The sequence below is a fragment of the Camellia sinensis genome, chromosome 8 (assembly GCF_055761805.1).
Source record: "Camellia sinensis isolate YWXY chromosome 8, ASM5576180v1, whole genome shotgun sequence".
Classification (NCBI taxonomy): Eukaryota; Viridiplantae; Streptophyta; class Magnoliopsida; order Ericales; family Theaceae; genus Camellia; species Camellia sinensis.
This window is the reverse complement of record NC_138968.1, coordinates 72711627-72720212: the sequence shown is the minus strand read 5'-3', so window position 1 is coordinate 72720212 and position 8586 is coordinate 72711627. Positions and strand designations below refer to the sequence as shown.

The 8586-nt window shown below is 38.1% G+C and overlaps 1 long non-coding RNA gene across 1 annotated transcript; it reads right to left on the bottom strand.

Annotated features, from left to right (window-relative positions):
* Positions 1–4775: 4775 nt before the first annotated feature.
* On the bottom strand, positions 4776–8364 carry LOC145796590 (uncharacterized). Its single transcript, XR_014337071.1, has 7 exons — positions 8256–8364; positions 7982–8104; positions 7464–7501; positions 7250–7318; positions 5701–6664; positions 5265–5486; positions 4776–5059 (listed from the first exon to the last, which is right to left on the bottom strand). It is a non-coding gene; the product is annotated as an uncharacterized LOC145796590 (long non-coding RNA).
* Positions 8365–8586: the final 222 nt, after the last annotated feature.

Genomic DNA, 8586 nt, shown 5'->3' with positions numbered 1-8586 from the left:
CCCTACTTGCGCATGACTTGGTTTCGATATGCCGTTGCCAACCTAACATAGTGCCCCACTACAGCGCTCAGGTGGTCGCTACACCAACTCCGTATCTCACCCAGCAACGTCCTATTCGACCTATCACGCAATACTAGGTAGAGGCAAATACATGAATCTAATCGACATTACAGATGTTCAGCATGACATCTATTGGGGAACCTAATCGGCATGAATCTGTACATGCGTAGGGAGTGTGATGCTAGCCGAATATGTTAGGCCAGTTGTACCACTTAGTATCATTTGTTAATTAGAATATGTCGAATACACCATTTTTTACTTGCTTCATTTTTTCATTATCATCTAGCCATTTGTACCACTTAGCATCATTTTCTGATTAGCATATAGTCATTCCTTTTGGAATATTTAATTCACGATCATGCGAATAGAATACTGTGGGCAAGCTGTTTTCATTAATAAACTAATCTAGTATATCCGTTTCACTTTATACATGAAAATGGCCCCATTACAAAAAAAAAACAAAAACAAAAACAACAAAAACACAGACCAGCAAAATACATAGTGGTGGTTACAAAATCAATTATATTAACTAGTCTAATCCAATCGAATCACTAAAGGAAAACAGACTTCAGATCTCCTCAGGGTCTGACTCTAAAGGCTCCACTTCCTCTTGCTCGTAAGGAATCGACAAGTCAAGCATGAGTTTTGCAACTGCTAAGGCTTTGTGCCAGTTATGCTTGAAACCCATGTTTCCGAACTTCAAGGCCTCGTCGATGTAAAGCTCTTTGGCGGCCAATTCTCCAGCTTCGAATGCTTTAGCGGCCGCCATTTTTGCCTCTTCAATTGCCGAATGAGCCTTCTGGAGTACAACTCTGAGATTCTCTAGATCCGTCTGCACCATTTTTAAAGCGAGTTCACCCACTCTTCGGCGGCGCAACGTAGCAGATCCACGTGCTTCGTTTTCTCTTCCACCACCACTACTCTCACGCGCACCTCTTCAGCTTTTTTTGCCTTGGCTTTAGCCTTTTGAGTTGCGACTGGCAGATCGGCTATAGCCGATTTGGATTTGCTTTGTTTAGCTGCCACCTCAGTTCTTAATTGGCGACAATTGATTTCGGCAATATGCTCGGCAACTTACAATGAGCAAGGCGGTGAACCGAAAATGGATGAAATAACAAGAAGAAGAAAAAAATGAGTATAAAGTACTTACCAAAATGGCCGATTGCGTAGCTAAAGAAACTGAAACCATATCCAGTTCGGCGTGAAACGCAGCCTTATTAACAAGAAGGGCGATAGCTGCGGCAATACCTAACGCGATGGTAGAATCCTTTATTGCAAAGGCACTGGTTAGAACCAACGACCCTTTCGCCTTTGGCTGAATCACGAATGGTGCTATGAGGTCAAGAGGGGCAGAAGGCCTCAACCTCTTCTCAATCAACTACTCTACCTCATCAATAGGTTCGGCTTTGGCAAGACGTTTCTCGCCCCTTTGCTCAGCCAATTGTTCTTATGCTATTGGCTCAAGGATGGTTTGCGCCGAACCCACTGGGTCGGCCTGGGCAATTTCAGTCACTAGTAGAAGCTCCTGACTTTCCTCAAACCTTGCCGCCTTCATCCGCGCTGCCATCCTCTCAGTGTTTCTTCTTCTACCAAATTGCACAAGGGATTCACCCACCATAGCTTCAGAGCTGACTCCAGGTAAGTCGTCCAAACCTAAAAAAATATCCCCCTCTTGGGAGCTTCCGATGTCAATTCACCCACCAAAGCCAACTTGTTCGAAATCAAAAAGCAGTTCCCTATGTTCTTCGGCCTGAGAAACATCCAACTCAATGCTTTCATCTCCCATCTCTAACTTGTTCAGCGTTGGTAACTTGATCTATTTCGTCACCTTGGTCAACGCCCTAATCGGCCCCTTCATCACCATTGTCGGCCTGTTCACTGGCCGACGATTCCCCAATGTCGATATCTCTTAGATTAACGAAATTGGGGAACACGAGAGCCACAAGTTGCTGTTCGCCTCTCAGAACAGGGATATGATCGGCCGCCAAAAAAGTTGAATATGATGGGTCGTATCAAAGTAATATATGCGTGGCCCGACCTTGTCCTTGTAGATTCGGCCGATCGACAAAATCAAGGACCGTCTTCACCTAGGCAACCACCAGTTCATCTGTGGAGATAAGGGACTTCTTGAGATTGTTGCCTGCACAAAAAAGAAATGGTTAGAATAAGTAAACGCCGAATAAAAATAAAACTCAATGTGAAATAATCGGCGACCTGGTTCTCGCCCTTGTGCCTCGGCATAAGAGTTTGGTGATCTTCTCCCACGCTGAACTCCCAATTGCCGCGAACAGCGACCATTATGCCATCCACTCTTTTGCCAGAGTTGGCAAGCATGGTGACCAGATGGTAATTGGTGTCTTTAGCCCTTAGGAAATATCGTTATTGCCGACCAGAAGATTTGGCAAGGATGTAACTGTGCCGAATGGCCAAAATCCTTAGGTCAAGACAAAGATGGCGGTTTAACTCTATGACACCCATTACGATTTGGTAAAAATTGATGTTTGGTTAGGACAAAATCAAACCCCAATGGCTTAGCACAGACCTAAGGGTGGGGTGAAGGGAAAAACGGACACTTCATTCGGTAATCGCCAAGAAGGCAAAAACAATGGTGTTTTCATCAGCCCTCTCCATATCCACTTTACCATCCCCAACCAAGGACAGTTGAACGTTGTTAGAGATAGAAAAGTGACAAAGAAAGGTTACAACTCTATCTTCAGAAAGAAGAGCCTTTAGGTGATTTGCCAATGGAGGACCAGAGTAAAAGGTGAAAAGACGAAGAAATGTGAGGGATCGAAAGCACAAAATTAAAAGAAAATGGAGCTCAAAAATCTTACGGACAGGAATGAAAAGGTCGCAAGTAGGAAGAATAGTAGGAAGGTGGCAACGGAGGTCCTGAGGTTAGAAGAGCATAAGTGTTGAACAACAGTGAAATCACATGCGAAATGAAAAGATGGAAAGATTTAAAAATGCATTAAATGAGAGGAGAGTATGAAGAGGCAGGAAGCCATAATCATCTTTCCTCACGTCTTTTTTTCCACGACAGTATTGAAAAGGTACGTCCACCGTATTCCCAAAACCCAATGCATTTCGAAATGTCAAACTGACCCTTCGGCAATCGAGTTTGCCGACTACCTGGATGCGCGTGTAGCCGACTATTCAGGGGGCAATTATGGGAGTCATTTTCAAGAAACCCAATACCTTTAAGCCCAGTTGGAGGTCGGTCTATTAGCCTAATCTATTAGGCCCAAGCCCAGCCCAATAAAATGGCATACAAAGTATGGCCGAGTAACAAATCCTGGTTCTTGTTAGTCGAAGCCGAATTGCCGATTCCTCTCCATAGAGCGCGCTAGCGGATGGCTCTTGATGGGATGCATAGTAGGGGATAAAAACTCAAAGGAGAAACTCTATAAAAATAGAAAGAATCAGGTATGTTCTGAATAGCTCACTTAAGAACAAGAGCAACCAATATTCTAGAGAGTAAAAACTAACTAAACCGTCGGAGTGCTAATTCTGGCATCCCCGATCAGAGTTGTTATTCTATTTCAGGTGATTATCAAAGGATTGTTCTAAGATCTGCTTGGATAAAGGAGTATTCCGAATCCATCTCTCCACAAATACAAATCAATTTACCTATATAAATTTTCATACTTTGTATACATATCACATTCCAATTTAAGGGACACGTAATTACAATACTAACGGTAGATGAGAATCACTTGCCATATATAACACACGTGTCCAACCACTAATTTATTAACAAAAGTTAAAAAGTATCCCTATCTCAAGTATCAAATATACGTATTTTTTAAAAAAAATTATTTAAATTATTTTTGTTCAATAAATTATAGTAAATAAAAGTTACATCAAATAATCTAATACAAACTCTCTAAATTAAATAAATAAAATGATAAAAACTCATTTAAACGGTACAAACAATCCCATAGTCATGTATCTTGCGCATCATCCTTTCTTTTGATTACATCAAATATCTTGTCATTGATCGAGGAGGAATCTAAAGTTAGTGCTTCCATTTTTCAATATTTTCATAGTAATCCTACCATTTTCTTATAATTATAGAAATTTTCAAGTCAGTGTTGTTGGGTGTTTTGGCTGCAAATATGTAATTAAACACAAAAGAACAAAGTTAAATACACAAGGATAATTACATTTATTACCCTTAAACTTTCATTAAAATTTTACATTGGTTCTTTCACTTATAGTTGTGACAATAACACTGCTGGAAAATCTACTTTTAGCGGCGTTTAAAAAACGCCGCTATAGGTACAACAAACGTCGTTAATTCTTTTTGTGACGTTTAATATCAAACGCCGATGCTGCGGCCGTCGCTATAGCTTTATGACGTTTAAAAAACGTCGTTATATGACTATAGGCGGCGTTTTTAAAAACGCTGCCAAATATCCCAGCAAAGGTACTATGACGTCACTATCATTTTAGCGACGTTTTCAAAACGCCGCCATATCTTTTTAAAAACCTACCGTTAGCTTTTAGAGGTTTAGGTGGCGTTTTCAGAAACGCCGTGATATCCCATTTTTTTAATTTTCTTAAATTTTAAATGTATTATGAACAAGGACCTATTGACCTATTGATGTAATAATAAATAAGAAGGCAGCCTAAATAATAATACATATGTACGGTTTTAGAAACACACAAACGAAGAAATTTAAGCTCAAAGCATTAATCTTTACATGCTTACAAACTCCAAAGGCCTTGTTACATAAAGATTTAAAAAAACAAAAAACAAAAGGTTGGGTCAAGAGGGTCTCATCAGAGAGTAAAATCAATTTTGCTGGTGTAGCCAATTTTGGGGTCGGGTAGTTATCTGCTGTGCGAATCCTGATGATGCTGCAGTAGTTGCAAACAGTTGCAGAGGATTGATGAACGGCCTTTGCTGATTGTTGCTCATTGACAGGGAGAGGTGATTGCCTCCGGTGGTGGCTCCAATTTGACCTCCATTGCTGTTGCTGCTAAGATACTGAACCTACAACCACACGATTAAAACAATTTATTAGCCGGTCTAATTAATTAACCCAGTTATACCCAACCCATGAAATGGGTTTCAATACAGACTTGATAGTTTGATGAGGGTTAAAACATGTGAAGCATTGAGTTTTCACTCTCATTGACGAATTATACAAATGTGTTACGTACAGGTTCTAAGCTGCGAAGTGAAAAATAGAACTAACCTTTTCTTGCTGGAGACCGTTCGTCGGAATTAAGCTGTGAAGTTAAAGCCGCTAGAATACCATACTGGAATTGGAATTGGAAAGTAATTTCATAGCTCAATAGAAGTTGACAACTATCATAAAACCATAAATGTAATTTCATACTTACCTGTAAAACTCAATTATATATATATAATCTCAAAAGCCAGACCATCTTCCATAATAAACATGACCACATATAGTCTGCCACGAAAGACAGTATTAACAAAAACATGAGCCATTTTTTTGTCTCACACAAAAAGGCTTTTAAAAAAACAACATATTTTTGTGTACTTTTTTCAAAGTATTTAAACTTTATAAAATCATCTAGACAGATCTAAAAAAAGTTTAAGCAAAATCGGACCTAACTTTAAAAATGGACAATAATTAATCCCAAAAAAAAAAATTAAATACAAACCTAGCTTATTCAGATGGCTTTCCAACAACTTGTTCCAATAACAAGCCAGCCAAAGCTTGTCAAGTCTCCTTCATCCAGGTCCAACACAGTTTATAGATGAGAACACTACACCCTCTTCAAGTAGCGTGGCTGGCTGTCCTTGCAAAGTAAATCCTAAATACTTGTATTCACCTACAAACTACAAATAATTGTAGCCTTTCTGATTTCCCAATAATTGTTGAACATTAATACAAAGATTTTCTATACATGCCCAAAACAAGAAGGAAATGCTGAAAAAAGAATATTCTACAGCCATAAAAAGCAAGAAAAAAACAAAAAAAAAAAATCTCATTTCTCCAATTAGCATCATCATGGTGTATACTAGTTCTCAAAACACTTAACCTACCCAAAAGAGAGATGAAAATAAAAAATAAATAAAAAAAAAGGAAAAATACAGTAAGGTGATGTTATCTATACAAAACCTCATTACATTGACGAAAAAAAAAGCAATCTATCAGACTTGGTGATACTAAATGACTAGTATTCCCTGTGTACAATCCCGGGTGGAATGCTTCCGAATATATGATTGTGGTCTAGATTCAAATATTCAAGGTTTCTCGAGAGATTACCGATGTATTCTGGAAACTTGCAGCCAAAATTGTTGATGTTCACTTCCAAACGATGTAAATTGGTGGCATTGATCAAAGAAAAGATAAAGTTCAAGTCCTGCCTTAAGCTTTGAAAAGTTTCTTTTTGATCAAGTATTTCTTGCAGAACAAACCTTTTAGAGAAACAAGCAAACTTGAGTAAATAATAGATAGATTTTAGAATGAATGAATTAAAAGATCACTTTGAAGAAAAGAACAAAACCTCAAACCTCTTGTACGCATACAAATAGCATCCATCAAATCAGCGCGGATTGCCATCGACACAAGCAATGAAAAACAGAGCCCCCAGTAAGAACCAACTACCCAGTCGAAATGGTCTTAAAAAAGGCAACAAAACAAGGAACAAAGAGTTATTACACATTATTAGATATCATCTGTGCTTCCCCGTGAGCAATAAATCAAACTGGTGACTGAAATTTCTAATCAGTTACGCAGGCCCACAAGAGCAATAGATCAAACTGACAAATGATTTTCTTTTTTCTTTCCTTTCTTTTCTGGTACAGAATAAAATTATTTTTTTTGCCAGCAGAGAAAGATAAGAAATAGCTGTTTTAATGAAGGAGATGAAAATGAGGAGGCATGAAAATTTAGGGAAAAGAGAAGAATGCACTCAGCATGTGACAATAATTAAATTCTTTTTTTCCTTTTTCTTGGGTACAAAGACAACCAGAGAATATTAATATGAAGGTCACCAGTAACATCTTTGACTGCAAACATTCCTCTGCAGTGCGCCCCCCCCCCCCCAAAAAAAAAAGGTGCCCCATGAGCATAGATGGCAAGGAATTAATTTAAAAAATAAACAAATAACAAGGGACAACAACCAATAAATAAATGAAGAAACTCATCTCAGTCATTGCACTAAGCACTGAAGAATATTTTTCTAACACAGGAGATTTACAGACCTGCCCCACTGCTCCAAAATATGATTAAAAGATTGTTTTCTGGTGAGCGCCAATAGAAACCTTGCAAAGCTGCCGGAAAGAGGTCACAAGCACCCAAAGCATAAATCATGAGAGCATTCATTCCCATCCACTGAATATATATATATATATATATATATATAATTACAAATACAAATATAATATATGTATATAAATGAACATAGAATCGACTTACTATGTAAAAGATGATGGTTAAGAGGAATCCTGATGCTCCTGCAGTAATGCACATATAGGCAAGCAAGAAATTGTAGTAATATAACACAAATCAACAAAAGATCGATCATGTGATTGCACCTTGACATGTATCGAATTTAATAAATACACTTGAGAAGCAATTTAGGCTGCAAAAGCATGCTAAATAAAACCAACAGCATTACAACAGAATTATCATCCACATATATATATATATATATATGAGTAAAAAAGTTCACAAGCTAAACTCAGCTCAACTTGATAAATTTTATTTATTTCTATTAGAACAGTTGCAGGAAAAATCCTGACAATGGGGTATCTGTAATTTGCAGAATGTGAGGGGGAATCCATGTTTTTGACAAACCTCATGGAGTGTGTCTTTGTAATTTACCCAAAAATACATCAAAAATATGTGCAACACTTCCAGATAAACTAAAAGACTTTTAGCATCATGGATCATTAACCGAAAACAAACTTTGGAAGCATTAGGAGATGACTCACTTGTAAAATTGTCCCATGGTTGCACTTTTTCAAAGGTAATGAAACAAGAATAGAAGCTCTTGAACTCATGTAACCTGCCAGATTAATGGTAGCCTCTCCAAGGATACTGGATCTAGCTGAACCCTACAATAAGCACATTGTTAGTTTGATGTTATCAATTGCTAAGACCATGAAGAGGAACCCAGTGAGAAAAAATGATGGTTGGCACACAGCTTGTCAAATCTTAATTAAAACGATATTGAAAGACACAATGGTAATCAACATAGGCATCAACCATCGAAACGACTAGCTTGAATAAGTATTGCTCAAATTCCTTTGGAGCTTCATCACGTCAAATCCAGACAGACTCTGACAAAGTCTCTGTCCATTGACACATCCCATTCTGTACTGATGCTTTCCCTGATTTGCTGACAGTTTTCCCTGTTTCTGTGGAGAGAAGAGAGACATAAAGCTTGTCCCATCCTTTGGGTACCTAGAAGGGAAAAAAAATAGAGAGAGCAAAACCATGAAAAAAAATAAAATTAAATGAACAATGTAACAGGGAAAAAAAAGGAAGTTAAAACAAATAAGCTTGGATAAAAACTCAAAACAGAAATCACTAGGTC